We start from the raw sequence: 16,419 nt of genomic DNA on the forward strand, positions 1-16,419 counted from the left end.
CACATAACTCTTCTTCCTGAGATAATACCTCAACAACCAGCGTCTCAACACAAGCACATTCACCACTAGAAGAAATATTATCACTACTGTTGCACTATTCTTCTTTTATATACTAATCATCATAAGAAGATGAATTGACATTATGCACACTATCAGACCACTAATTACTATCCTCTGATTCATAAAACTAAGACTCTTCATTTTCAATATCATCTTGAATAGACTCATTACATTCACTAACATTACACTCAATAGTCTTTAACTCACATTCAAATTCAATGATAATATCATGAAATTTAATAAGCTTTTGGAATCTTCCCTCCTTTAGCCAATCAACCAAAGATGTTGTAAAAACTTCTAAGAGCAACATTGGCCATGTAAAAACTGTACATTTGAACCTCATGTAAATTTGCAACCCATCAAGACCCTTAACATCACCAATTCTACTTCTTAATATGACAACCAGATTATCATGATCTTCTCTTTCTAATCTAACAATCTCCACACAAAGATTTTCTAACTCATCATATCCAAACTCAGAATCCATCTTATAAACCTTTTAAAACTCTACCTCTATTTTCTTAGTGCTGAAACCACTAGATGGAGGCATCCATTTTTAATAGCTTTCGACTTCCATGAAAAGAAAACATAAAAACCAAAATACCTTTATGTGTTGTTGTATAAAACCTTTGATCTGCTGACTGGCCTAGTGCTAGCATGAAATCTTTCACACCACTGATCTAACCCTTTGTAAAGCCACCACCTCCTTGAAGAGGAAAATGAAATCACATCAGTGATTCACCTTTTATCATTTCAAAAACTTATGACAATAGATCAAACAACACTTCAAAATGTATCAGTTAGGAACTTATATACTTTCTCTTCTTATTTAAAATTTGACACAAGCCTTAGATCTATTCATTTCAACTAAAAACTCTTTGAAAGCAATTATAGGTAACTGATCTATGCTGATTTAGAGATCCTTTAGAAAGAGTCACCACTCACATATTGTGAGAAAGATTTAAAATATAATTTACATCATTACAGATCCGACCTAAAATTTTCACTTTGAAAAACTTTGCAAAGCTTTAAACTTAAAAGAGAGAAATCACCATTAAACAATTCTAACTTGGCAATTACAACAGTACTCTGGAAACCACCACTAGTTGAACTGAATGGAAATAAAACTCAATAACACAATCTGTATCCAACCTTGAAATTCCTATTGTAAATGGATAAAACTTAACTGGGGTAGGACTGAAATTTTCAACTAAATACACCAGAGATTCTTGTCCCTTTTAACAAAATGGATTACCATTTACTCCCCAGTAGAGTCGCCATCTTGTTGGTGTTTGAAAACACTAGATGGTTTTCAATTATCCCACTGAGAAAGGGACCCATCTAGGGACAACTAACTCCCATTTTCAACATGCCATTTCTGACAACATGCCAACTATAAGGCTAGACCCTTCTACTTCAGGCTCTACAAAACCTAGGCAGGTATACCTCAGATTCAATTAATATCATACTAGTGCAAAACATATCCTTGAATCCATTAAGTAGATAAAAACCCCTTACATCTCCTAAGAACTCATGAAATGACATAGACCAACGGTAGCTAAATGCAAACCTATGACATACAAAAGCTGAGTGAGGGTTAAACTTTGATGCCCACTTCAACATGAACAATTGAATGATTTGATTTAAAGATTTTGAATTCAACAAAACCCCTAATATGTAGTAGCATGAACAAGTGATCCTATAAACAACCAGTGCCTTATCTATTGGGAAAATCCATGAATCAAATGCATACATATGAATATCTGAGACATATATGTATCTTCAAATATCTGATCTATCCGTTTAACTTGTAAATGGACATCTATGCTCAATCTGAACCTCATACTTACATGATATCCCCATTAGCAAACTTGCAACCCTATTGATTCTCTAAAGAATTTACACAACCTCTTGGGCTATAAGAAACAATGAATTAACATACAGCCTTAAGGAGCTTCAACTACAACCTAAGCTCTTTGTTAAGAGATTGTAAAATGTTGAAGATCACTGATAGAGGAGACGAGAATCAAAATGAAACTAATGAAATTCCTGTTCCTTTGCATTAATTTCCTTGAAACAATACATTTAAATGCATACAATCAAAACATGAAAACACCTAACATGTCTGAACTATCTGTATTATTTGCACTACTGCTATTCATACAAGAAGAATTTGCTGAAGAATGGAGGTGGAATCACAGTTTTGGATCCAAAGAATTGGTCTCACAGAATGACTGCAAATTTCCTACCAATAATGGTTTCACAGTAACAAAAAAATGGAACCCTTACAATGGAAGAAAGAAAGAAAAATATAGGATAGATGAATTCCCAAATCTCCCATGCAACTTCCATCTGTCAGCTTAGAAATCCATCTCCTGCAACTAAAAAGATTCTCTCTAACCTCTTTCTTCCATCTAATCTAATTTGGTTTTCATCATTACACTCTAACTATTTTGCAAACTATCCTCCACTCAATCATGAAAACCTATTTGCCAAAAAATTTGATTTACCTCATGAAATGCCAGTGAATTTTTACTTTTTACAAAGTGAATATGTTCAAATTTTGACCCATACTGCATTTCAACTATTTTTTAACCATATTCAGGTCATCACCATGCTAGGAATCAAATCTAAATTTCCATACCTGAATATTGTTGCAATTCAGGTACCTAAGACAAATACCCTTATAGCTTGAACCAGCTGCTTCCTATGCAAAACCTAACCTCAGAATCGAAAAATTCAAACTTCCATGATTTCGGCAGTATTTGATTTAAAGATATTGAATTCAACAAAACCCCTAATATGTAGCAGCATGAAAAACTGATCCTGTAAATGACCAATGCCTTATCTATTGGGAAAATCCATGAATCAAATGCATACATATGAATATCTGAGACATATATGTATCTTCAAATATTTGATCTATCCATTTAGCTTGTAAATGGACATCTATGCTCAATCTAGACCTCATGCTTATATGATATCCCCATCAACAAACTTGCAACCCTGTTGATTCTCTGAAGCATTTACACAACCTCTTGGGCTATAAGCAACAATGAATTAACATACAACCTTAAGGAGCTGCAACTACAACCTAAGCTTTTTGTTAAGAGATTGTAAAATGTTGAAGATCACTGATAAAGGAGACGAGAATCAGAATGAAACTAATGAAATTCTTGTTCTTTTGTATTAATTTCCTTGAAACAATACATTTAAATGCATACAATCAAAACATGAAAACACCTAACATGTCTGAACTATCTGTATTATTTGCACTATTGTTGTTCATACAAGAAGAATTTGCTGAAGAATGGAGGTGGAATCACAGTTTTGGATCCAAAGAATTGGTCTCATAGAATGACTGCAAATTTCCTACCAACAATGATTTCACAGTAACAAAAAAATGGAACCCTTACAATGGAAGAAATAGAGAAAAATATAGGATAGATGAATTCACAGATCTCCCATGCAACTGCCATCTGTGGACTTAGAAATCCATCTCCTACAACTAAAAAGACTCTCTCTAACCTCTTTCTTCCATCTGATCTAATTTTGTTTTCATCATTACACTAACTATTTTGCAAACTATCCTCTGCTCAATCATGAAAGCCTATTTGCCAAAAAGTCTGATTTGCCTCATGAAATGCCAGTAATCAAAACATGAAAACACCTAACATGTCTGAACTATCTGTATTATTTGCACTATTGTTGTTCATACAAGAAGAATTTGCTGAAGAATGGAGGTGGAATCACAGTTTTGGATCCAAAGAATTGGTCTCATAGAATGACTGCAAATTTCCTACCAACAATGATTTCACAGTAACAAAAAAATGGAACCCTTACAATGGAAGAAATAGAGAAAAATATAGGATAGATGAATTCACAGATCTCCCATGCAACTGCCATCTGTGGACTTAGAAATCCATCTCCTACAACTAAAAAGACTCTCTCTAACCTCTTTCTTCCATCTGATCTAATTTGGTTTTCATCATTACACTAACTATTTTGCAAACTATCCTCTGCTCAATCATGAAAGCCTATTTGCCAAAAAGTCTGATTTGCCTCATGAAATGCCAGTGAAATTTTAGTTTTTACAAAGTGACTATGTTCAAATTTTGACCCATACTACATTTCAACTATTTTTTAACCATATTCAGGTCATCACCATGCTAGGAATCAAATCTAAACTTCCATACCTGAATATTGTTGCAATTAAGGTACCTAAGACAAATCCCCCTATAGCTTGAACCAGTTGCTTCCTATGCAAAACTTAACCTCAGAATCAAAAAATTTGGACTTCCACGATTTCGACAGTATATGATAAGACATATCTGGCCTTCAAGAAACACCTAGAATCTTGATTTGAAAAATGCCCCTCTACTATAAAAGAAACACAGGTCTGAACATTTGAATTTCTTTAAAAATTTTAAAATTTTAAAATTTAGACTTTAGAAAATAAAATTTTAAAATTAAAAACTTGCACGTCTCTTTTTGAAAAAATTTTGAAAATAAATTTTTTAAGTCATTTGAATTTTCCATACTCCCTTTGACCAAGTGCCACGCGGTGCTTTTTGATTGGTCCACTTTTACATTGGTCCACCTCTACATTAGATTGGCGCTTTCAAAAGCACTTGTCTCTTTAAACATTCAACGTTGGGCGAGTCTTTGTATTTAAAGTTTTAAAAAGTCCACAGTCTGCCCGATGTGGGATAATGGACCATCAACATTTCAGACCTCCTCCATGCTACGACCTTCTTAAATTTTGGGGCTCTGATACAATAGCGTCGCATCCTTAGAATAGCTCACTAGACTGGAACCAGCAAACACTTATTTGATTTGATCTAGCTTTAAGCACTGGATGCTTAAAGAAACAATAGGCACTCGACTAAACTACTTCTGCTTTTGCCATTCAGGATGGTAATAATTATATAATGTAGTGATGCCTCTACCCCATAGGGGACTCGGTCATAAGTAGCATCGAGAAGATTCATGAACACATAGCTAGTAGGTGTACGCAAGGCCATTTGACTAGGGAGAGCTGTATCCAAACATGATAAATTCCTTCCAGACCTACCTGCATTTTGGCACCAATCAATTTCACTCCATAAACCGATTGAGGAACCTCCAAACTGATGCCAAACAGGACTGCAAAGTGACGTGGGGAACTCTGCAAATCACGTGGATGCTACTGCTCTGGATTTGGTTTGCCTTTTCAAAATATGAGCTCCTTTTCTATATGCTGCTCTTGCTTCACGCATGGACTGGTGTTCTTTAGCTATCTCAGCCTATTTTAAAACAAATTCTTTTACATTTAAGACACGAAAATGCCTCTTCTATGGCTTTGAAACTGAAGGCTCTCATTTTACCTACAATGGCTTCTTCATTTGGCATTCTCTTCCTTGAGGGTCGGCTTTGGTCTCTCCATGCAAGGCGTTAGTCTATCCTTCTTTGTCTCATGTCGTGGTTGTTTGCTTTAGCATCTACTTTCTATGACTCGTGTGACCTCTATTTTTCACCGCTGTCATTTACTTTTAATTTAGTGTCTTTCTCTACAAATTTCTGTGAATTCTCTGCTTTAAACATACTCTATTTTCTCATGAATTTGTCTGTGGAGATGAGTTGCATATATCTTTCTGAAGAGTTCCTCTGCTTCCTCAACTAGACCTCACTTACACAGAACTTTTATCATTGTTGTAAACGTTCTGATCTTAGGAGCAAGCCCTGTCAGTTCCATTTCAGCAAGAAGCAGGTAAATTGTAGAAAAAACATCGCCATGACCACAAGCACTCAACAATCTATCAATTATAACATTGAATGTTACTGCATTGGGAAAAGGACCTATCTTCAGCATTTTCCATAGAAGGACACATGCTTCATTTTTTTACCAACCTTTTTAAATTGGCGTGAATTGCCTTTCCATGCGTGGGTGACTTTGTTCGTCGCATGGTCTTCTTCTAACTTGCATGAACCGCCTCCTCTATCTTTTGCCTTGGATTCCCCTTTTCTAATGCATGGATTTCATCAAATTTGATGATGTGGTTGCTCTGACTGTTCTCTGGAAACTTCTCTGCTCCTTTGTTGCTGATCATGCGTGGTCTGTGCTTTTCTTTTTAGCATGTGTGAGGCTCTTGATTTAGGTGTGTGTTCTTTTTTTTATTATATTTTTGGCTTTGAACATGGCTCACGTTTTCTTTCCATAACGTGGACCTCCTCTTCCTACAATACAACATAGGAGAGTATTTGGATTCAACAACTTTAAATACCCTTTTCTCTTCTAACTTGTTGTAACCAGAAATAGCAAGCCTCTCTTGACTATGATTCTTCTTGCCATTGATGCCAATGAGACTCTATTTTCTTTCTCCTAAAACCCATTTCACTTGCATCAATCTTTACAAAACAATGATCTCATCTGCTTCAAAATAACAAAAGTGAATTTGTTCTTTTCTGCTGGTCTCTTGAATTCTGATGTCTTGTTCATCTGATGAATTTAGTTGGGCCCTAAAGTGGGTCTGACTAAAAAAAAATTTGATTCCGAACAACTGATACTCCAAACTAACCAACTGAACATCTCAAACTGATTTGAAATAAGTTCGACCACTGATTAATCAAATAAAACTCACTTTATCACCTTTTGCTAACTTGTCAAATTTGTGGCAGGAGGTCTGTTGTCTGGCCTTAAAAACTAACCCAAACAACTGACTTGGCTCTAAAACCTAGCACATTGAATCTCTGTTCTGCACACTTTCAGCTTGTCGAATCTCATCTCATGATGAATTTGAGGTCAAAAGATATTCAATGTCAAAGTCACCCTTTCATAATTACCTACATGAAAACATGTTAGAAAGCATTAAACTGGGTTCAGATTTGGCTTTAAAAATTGGGCAAATTAGCATGAAAACTGGGGTGCTAGTTCTCTGTCATGAGGACAATATGAATCTACAATTTTGGCTCATGAAAAATAATAGGGTGCGAATGGCGATCAGTCAAAGTGGGCTACCTGGATTTTGTGGATTGAAACAATTGTGTAAAATTGATTTTGGCAAATGTAATGACCCTGGAAAAGTATGCAAACGGATTCATCAAGGTTTAAAAACTGACACACTTGGAGTATTTTTAGTATAGAACATAGGAAAATAAACCATTTGTTCTCACCTATCATAGATCAGGATATATGATGTCATGAACAGGGGTTCCAATCAATCTGCAAATGCTGACACCAGTAAAAAGATAGAAATTTCACTTGGAATTACATTTGAAAAGTGATCAAACGGATTCATCATGATATGAAACTTGAAACATAACAAGTCTCTGATGCCTACAATAAAATGCAATAGGAATTTTCACATTTGGGTCAACTGGGTCAAAATTACAACACGTCAAAGAGGGCTTATCAGAACTATGTGCAAAGTGCAAAAGGATTAAGATAGTGAATGACTAACTTTGAGAAATTCAAAACCTAGTCAAACGGACTCAAAATGACTCAAAATATGAAACATAGGTTCTCAGGTATGGATACTAGAAACTCCCAAAGTGGTAGGTCATGACACAATTCTAGATGCAAGATATTCAGGTGCAAACATAGCCTCCTGTCACTATTTGACACTTAGGTGAAAATGCAGTTTTGACATTGGCTCAAAACAGAACTTCGCCAAACAACTCAGAATGTCAAATTAACTTCATGGAACACATGGACACACTAAATGAAAGGTGTTAGAATCATTAAACACCTCTTAGGCTTTAATTGACAATCGGGTACAACCTTATTAAAAGCATTTATAGGCCTGATTTCTCAAAATTTTCAAGATGTGACTAAAATGAAGCATGCAATTTTTAGTCCCAATAGGATCAACATTAAGAGTCCCAATTGAAGATGGTGTTTTTTGCACATTTTATGTTGTATCTTCTTATGACCATAAGACTATCTTAATGCTTGATGATGCCGTCCTTTGACCCAATTCTTGAACTTGAATTGGGGTAGGAGAAGTCAAATTTGAAGTATGTGCAGATGCAAATTTTTCATCTTCCTCTTGTGGTATGTTGGATGTTATATTAATCATCTTAGCCAATATTCAATACCATGCTTGATCTTCTACAAATTGCACATATATGCTAATTATAACCTTTTTTCTAATTGGATTGTACAACCTGTATGCCTTTGATTCGTCACTATAATTGGAAAAGAAAATATAAACCTCTATTTTACTTAAGTAGTTTTGTACTATAATAGTAGCACACAAATTCTTCATATTATTTTTCAATCTACTTTGTCTTATAGAAAAACCTCTATGTTGTTGGATTTTTGTACACACAAAAATCTAAACTCAGTGTGTGGTAAAGACGAAATGATACTACAACAAGAATTTATGGACATTTAAGTTAAGTTAAAAATAGACCATAGGAAGTTTCTTAAAATTTAAAATTTAGTATTTTTTTTTTAACCCATTGTAGCCTTGCCTAAAATGATTGATAGGACATGGTAGGCTAGAGACATTAAGTGATGTAAATGTTCTAGAGTTCTAGAGCTTATATTCACCTAGTTAGGGTTCAACCCTTTGAACCATCTAATGGTTCTTTTTTCTAAGATTTCTCCACAAACCTTGGTCTCCAAGACCATTAGTCCAACTTGCCTCCTAAGTATAGTTAGGTTGATGCAAAAACAAAACCCAACTTGTTTAGGGACTAGTCCTACTAGCCCTTTCTCACCTTATCCTTCTCCTAAAACTCCAAACCCTTTCTTAGGATTTTACCACACACCTCCTAGGTACTCACTAGTGTATTATTGCCTTCCATATACTTTCTAGTCCTTTCAAGCACTTTTGGTCATGCTAGCAATAACTTAGCTATCACCATCCTCAAGTAGGGCTAATTAGGCTTAATTTTATTAGGTCTATTTTCACCTCTTTTATCAATGGATGTGAATTATCCCACACAACCCTATTGAAAACCATATGATTCTTAAATCTATCACCTATCACTTCAAGAATCCCAAATTATAGAGCTCCAAGTCATCCATAACTCTAATTTCTCTTAGGCCTTAGTTTCTAAGCTATCTTTTAGGCTTCTTAACCAATCTCAACATAATGCTTCCTAGAGGTCTTCAAATTTCCTACCAACCCTACAACTACTTTTTCCTTCAAGGAGATATCTTAAGTCTTCCATCCATGCCATTAAATGGGTCATGTCAAATAATAGGTGCACTCTTCAAACACATCTTCTCACTATCCTGGCTCACCTACTCCATGCAGTTAGCCTACCGCATCGCTCCAAAATTAGGAGATCAGCTTCAGAAGAAAAAATGAAAACATAAACTCTATCTATAGGGCCTAACCTATAATTCCACCAAGTTTCATTCATTTCCAACCATGGATTCTTAGGTTAGAGCCATTTTAGTACGTGCAACTTTGTAAATGAAGATTACAGTCATGTCACCAAAAACACAAGATTACTCTCCAACCTCATAACTTGGTATCTAAATAGAATATGAAACAGAAAGCTAAAACAAAACTCTACATTTTCGTGAAGTTAGATCTTATAATCGAATCTATATATAGCCATGCAAGAGTGAACAAACACTTTCAATGGAAGGAAAGCTTAGAGAAAACATCTATACAGTTTTCTCACACGTGTGGTTTGCAATTTAAATTCATTTTAACCTCCAAAAATATTCATCCCATGCTCAAATACCTAAGCACGGCTGGTTATTATTGAAAAAAATTGTTCAATTGTTTATTGTCTTTGATGTTACACAAAATGTCAAGTCTTTACTAGTTAGTGTCTCTTGAGCTAACTCAGGTGATGAAGACATTTTCTAGTCCCTCAAGCATTCTAGAAGGTTTGTAGGAAGACAATATCTACTGAGTTTACTTAGGAACCAAAGAGAAGCTAGCATGGAACCTGTGTTAAATGAGCCCACTCAATTACCAAAGGAACTTAGTTTAGGATGCATCATTAACCTAGCTTAGACAATTAACAAAGGAAGTATGAAGAAAGCCTTTTATGAGTTAGGGTTGACCAAGTTGGCTTAGTAATGAAGGATTTTCTTGAATACACAGATTTATTTTGCTGAATTTGTTTGTTAAGTCTAGCTGACTTAAGGGATTAATATTGAATATTTGTAAGCATATTCAAGCCAATTTGACAAGGCAAAGGATATAAGCATAAGGTCAAGTTGTGGGATTAAAGATGAGAAGGATGGAATTGGAAAGATAAACCAAGTAAGTGAATTGGAAAGATACTAGAGTATCCTGAGTTGAGTAAGCTACAAAGTTTTATTTGGTTAAGGAGGATCAAGTATTCAAGACAAAAGAGAGATCCAAAATCAGAAATTTAGTTGCATAAGGAATTAGGTTGTATCATTTTTACTCTCTAATAATTGTAGCAATGTATCAAATCTCTTAATAGGGATAGCTTAATAACTATTTTCTAAATCCTTTAACAAAGTGGTATTTCTAGATTGAAGTGTCTAAAGACCTCTAATAAAGTCACTCCTAATAGTGTGATTAAATCCTTTAATAGGGTCACACCTAACAATGTGTCTTGTAATCTTTAACAGAGTTGGCTCCTAATAGGGCTCACTTCATAAGAGTGAAAAATAATAACTAGTTAAAATTGGTGATTTTTCAATAATTAGGTTTCCACATTAAATCCTAGTGTCACTTGTGTTCATGCTATTTCTTTTATGTGTATGAAACTAAGTTAATTAAGGTTAATTAGACTTAATATCTTAAGATCCTCCTATTCAATATTTATTGAGTTATAGTTGATATTTTAGTACTTTCCAAGTAGCAATAAATTATTAGTGTTTTCCAAGTGATTCAATGCTAACCAAGTTACAATGTGGCATTTTATGTTTTAGTAGAGTTTAGTTTTTATTTGTATTGATATCTAAGGGATCTAGGATTTTTTTTTTAGTAACTATTTCAGCCCTCCCCTCTCAATTACTCCTCTTATATTTCCAACAATTAGTATCATATGATTTGGTGCTTGCAAAGAAGGTTTCAAGGACCTAAGCTAAAGATTAGGATTTCTTACAGAAGGGAGATCCCTAAGCTGAAAAGAGATAACTTCAAGGCATGGAAAGAACTCATGAGATTACATTTGGAAACCATTGGAGACTCGAGCCTAAAGTACCTAGATGTTAATTATGTGGTACCTACTAGAACTATAACTTTTGAAAAAATTATAGAAAAGAAGAATCATAATATTATGATGATTGATATTACTTCATCTCACAACTACGATGAATTTGATGAAATTAAAGATTGTGGTAATACTCATGAAACGTGGATCAAGTTGAATTACATCTATAGAGGAGATGATAATTTAAGAAGAGCCAAGGCAAAAAATCTTAGAGGTCGATTTGATCAAATAAAGATATGAGAAGATGAGAATATTACAAAATTTAGTGAAAGAATAGAAGCCAATACATGTGCAATCAAATCCTCAAGAGTAAATTTTGAAGATGAGATAGTGATGAGAAATTTTCTCAAAAAAATTCTTCCTATATATGCAATCAAAGTGTCATAATTTCAAGAGATGAGATACAATCCCAAGAATGATATAACATTGGATGTAGTAGTTCCAAAATTGACAAAATTTGAGCTAGATGGCTATGAAAATTATGCTCCTAACACTAACAACCTTGAGTCTACATTTCAAACCAAGCTATCACTCAAGAAGAAAGCTAAAAATTTAAAAGGTGATCTGAAAATGAGGATGAAGATGGTTCTAATGGAAATCTTAAAGTCATTGAAGCATTACTTGCAAGAAGATTTCCTAAGGGCAAAGGGAAATATAAAGGAAAAATTGTTTTGATATTATTTTCCTATGTAGAGGTTGGTCACATTGTTGCAAGGTGTTCAAATAGAGAAGGAAAAGAAGAAGAAAAAGAATGAAAAGTACAAGGGAAAGAAGGAATTCAAAAGCTACAAAGACTACAAGGACAAAGGTAAGAAATCTTGTTACATTGCTAAAGATTCTGAAAGTTGGATTGAAGCTATGAATCAAGAAATTGATCAGACTGAAAAGGAAAAAGACTTGGACTCTTGTTCCTAGACCCAAGGATAATAATGTAATTTGCACAAAATGGGTATTAAAAAATAAGTTGATCGAGAATGGAGAAGTGTCATGAAACAACGCAAGGCTAGTTTGCAAGGGCTATGCCCAAGAGGAAGGTATTGACTATGGAGAAACCTTTTCTCATGTTGCTAGACTTTAAGGTGTTAGAACACTCCTTGCATATGCAACTCACAAATGATTCAAAGTGTATCAGATGGATGTGAAATCAACATTCTTGAATGGAATCTTAGAAGAGGAAGTCTAAATTAAGCAACTTGAAAGTTTTGTTGATCTTAAAAAAGGGGACATGGTTTTCAAAATACACAAAGGTTTGTATGGTCTAAAATAAGCTCCTAGAGCATGGTATGAGAGATTGTAAAAGTATCTCATAAAGATTTGTTTTCAAAGAACTAATGATAACAATAACCTATACATCAAAGAAGGACTAGATAAGTGGATTGTGTTTGAATAAATCTTTGTGGGTGATACATTGTTTACTAGAAATGATGATTTGTATAAATATTTTTCAAAGGAAATGAGTAAGGAATTTGAGATTTCAATGTTTGGAGAGATCAAATTCTTTGTTGGATTGAAGATTCAATAGAATAAGGATGGTATCTATATTTCTCAATCAAAATACATCAAGGAGATACTAAAGAAGTTTGGAATGGAGGATTCTAGATGAGTTGGAACATCTATGTCTACTAGACATAATATTTCCAAAGATTATGATTCAAAATAAGTATATCAGACTACATATAGGTCAAGGATTGGAAAGCCTCAATATGTATTGCATACAAGACCTGATATAGCATTAGGAGTTGGAATGGAGGCAAATTCTTTTCTAATCCAAAAAATAATAATATGATGGCAATCAAAAGAATCATGAGGTATCTAAAGGGTATTGAAGATTATGGTTTGTGGTAGAAGAAAGGAGACAAATTTGAATTGAAAGCATTCACTGATGCTGATTTCCCAAGAAGCATTGATGATAGGAAGAGAACTAGTGATGGAGCATTATTTCTTGGAAAGAGACCAGCATCTTAGACAAGCAAGTAGATAAATTGTATCTCTCAATCAACAAAAAAAGCAAAATATGTTGCTAAAATAGTCAATTATTCAAATATTGTTTGGTTCAAACAATTGTTGAAAGGTTTGAAGGAAGAGATCAAGGATCCAGTTGTTGTTTTATATGATAACACCACTGCAATTAGCATTTCCAAGAATCCTATGATGCATACAAAAACCAAGCACATTGCAATAAAGTATCATTTCATAAGAGAATTGGTGCAAGATAAGGAAGTAAGATTAGAATATATCAATACAAAAGAATAGATCAAGTAGACATATTTAGCAAGACATTACCTAAGGATAGATTCTTATATCTAAGAGGTAAGCTAGTAGTCATTCCCCTATCTAGAGTTCACTAAATCAGATTTTAGTGATGCTTCAACCAAGCATGTTGAAGATTAGTCAATTTAATGCAATATTGTAAAGGGAAGATTACATATGAATCAGTACATCAAGTACATGGAAGTTTGTTGAATACTATCTTTGGAATAAGATATTAAAGAGGGAGAGTTTTGTCATACATCATAAAATTTTATATCTGATAAAGGGAGAGTTGTGTCACATATCATAGATGTCAAAGAGGAAGAGTGAAATTGAGTTTGATATTGCAGTCATTGTAAACAAAGTAATCATAAAATCATTCTAGAGGGAGAGATTGATGTTAGAGGGAGTACACAATCATAGAGAAATTTCTCATGGATGAGAATTAGAATAAAATTATGGATAAGAATATTATATTTGCTTTTTATTTTGCTCAAAAATTTCATTATATTATGATATGTTGTGTTTCCATCAGTGCCAAAGAGGGGGATTTTTGAAAATAATTGTTTAATTATATATTATCTTTGATGCTACACAAAATTTCATATTTTTACTAGGTAGTGTCTCCCAAGCTCACTAGGGTGATGAAAAAATTTCAAGGATTTTCCTAACATTCCAGTGCAAACCAAGTTCAAAGACAGTATGTGTTGAGTTCACTCAGGCACCAAAGAATGTTTGTAGGAACATAGTGTCTATCGAGTTCACTTGGGAACCAAAGAGAAGTCGGCATGGAACCAGTATTGACTGAGCTCATTTGCTTACAAAAGTAATTCAATTCAGAATGAAGTGTTAATTAAGTTCATATGATTAACAAAGGAAGTCTAAAGAAAGTCTTTTCTGAGTTAGTGTTGACTGAGTTGGGTTGACTAACAAAGGATTTTCTTGAATAACTATATTTAGTTTCATGATTTTATTTTTCAAGTCTATCTGAATTAAGGGATGAATATTGAATATTTGTAAGTGTATTAAAGAAAAGTTGATAAGAAAAAAGATATAAGTATGAGGTCAAGTTATGGAATTTAAGATAAGAAAGATGGGATTTAAGAGATAAACCAAGCAAGAAAATTGGAAGGATAATAGAGTATCCTATGCTGACCAAGCTACAAAGTTTTATCTGATAAAGGAGGATCAAATATTCAAGCCACAACAAAGAACTAAAATTACCAATTCATTTGCATCAACAAGAAGGTCATATATATCATTTTTACTCTAATAAATTTAGTAGTGTATCAAACCTCTTAACAGAGTTAGCTTAACAACTATTTTCCAAATCCTCTAAAAAGGTGGCATTTCTAGATTGAAGTGTCTAAAGAACTCTAAGAAATCCACTCCTAATAGGGTGATTAAATCCTTTAATAAGTTCACACCTAAAAAAAAAAATTTAATGTTGGCTTCTAATAGGGCTCATTATAGAAGAGTGAAAAATAGTAACTAGTTACAATTGGTCATTTTTCAAAAATTAGGTTTCCATGTTAAATCCTAGTGTGACTTGTGTTCATGCTATTTCTTTTTTGTATGAAACTAATCTAATTAAGGTTATTCACACTTAATATCTTAATATCTCCATGTTTAGTATTTACTGAGTTATTGTTGATATTTTAGTAGTTTTCAAGTGATAGTAAATTATTAGTGTTTGCTAAGTGATCCAGGGCCAACTAAATTACACTTGTATTTACAATTTTAGAAGATTTTAGCTTTGATTTGTATTGACATCTAAGGGATCTAGGATTTATTTTTGTGGTGATTGATTTACCTCTCCCCTCTCAATTACACCTCTTATATTTCCAATAGTTACAACTGTCCATTCCTTTATTTGTAACTTTCTTACAAAAATTGCAAAAGGTGCTTGAGTAACTTTTGAATGTTGTCAACATCTTTTTCTATGTCTTTCTTTTTAAGTATTATAGGAAAGTGGGTTCTCCTAGACCTATCCTAGGACCTTAGTTAGGACGCTTAGGACCCTATAGGATACCAAATACCCTTGTTTCTCAATCTTAGCAACTATTGACCCATTTGACAACATTGGACAATATTTTGACCCTAAGAGCAACTTTTTCCCTTACAAAAAAATTAGGACATGTTTGGAGCCAAGGATGATTGGATCTTATTAAACTCACAAGAGAGTTTTAACTAAACCTAAACAACATCTAAACTAAAATCAAGCCAAAAAGGGAGGTGCTCTGCACCATACTCCCTTGGGAAAAAGAATTCAAGTCCCTTGAGTTAGAAGGTCTTCAATGGTGAATCCATGTTTTAGTATATCTGCCCTAGTCATCTAAGTAGCTTCAACATTTGGCAATCCTTTGTATTTTATCAAGTATATTTTGTAGGTATCTTTCCTGGTCTTCTTGAGCACCTTCAAGTCCAATATACTTTCATATTATAGAGGCTACGGAGTGGATAAATCCCTAACCAAATCATCTTCTCCCACATCTAAAAGAGTTGGTTGACCAATATCAGAGGGAAGGCCCTTATAGGGATACATATCACACATGTTGAAGATGGGGTAGATACCCAAATCAGGAGGCAACTCAACCTCATATGCATTATTACCAATTTGATGCAAGATCTTCAATGGTCCCATCTTCTTCATTAGTAGGTTGATTGGCACCCTCTTTGGCAGTATCTGCTTTCTATGGTAGGAAAGTACCAAATGTTGCACCTTGAATTCTAGATCCCTCGTCTTATTTTATCTAGTTTTTTACTTTTCAACTTGGTGCTGTAAAGCCTTCCTAACTTGGTGATGAAGTTCTTTCATCTTCTATACAAAGGATCCTCCTTGATCTCTCCTTCTATCCTACAAGTTGAGGTCCTCATCTCCATGACTCCTCTTGGAGTAACCCTATAAACTATCTTAGATGGGCTCTTTCTAGTGATTCTATTGATGGAGTCATTCTAAGCATATTCTGC

The sequence above is a fragment of the Cupressus sempervirens genome, chromosome 4 (assembly GCF_028749045.1).
Source record: "Cupressus sempervirens isolate cs-2001-9-10 chromosome 4, ASM2874904v1, whole genome shotgun sequence".
Lineage (NCBI taxonomy): Eukaryota > Viridiplantae > Streptophyta > Pinopsida > Cupressales > Cupressaceae > Cupressus > Cupressus sempervirens.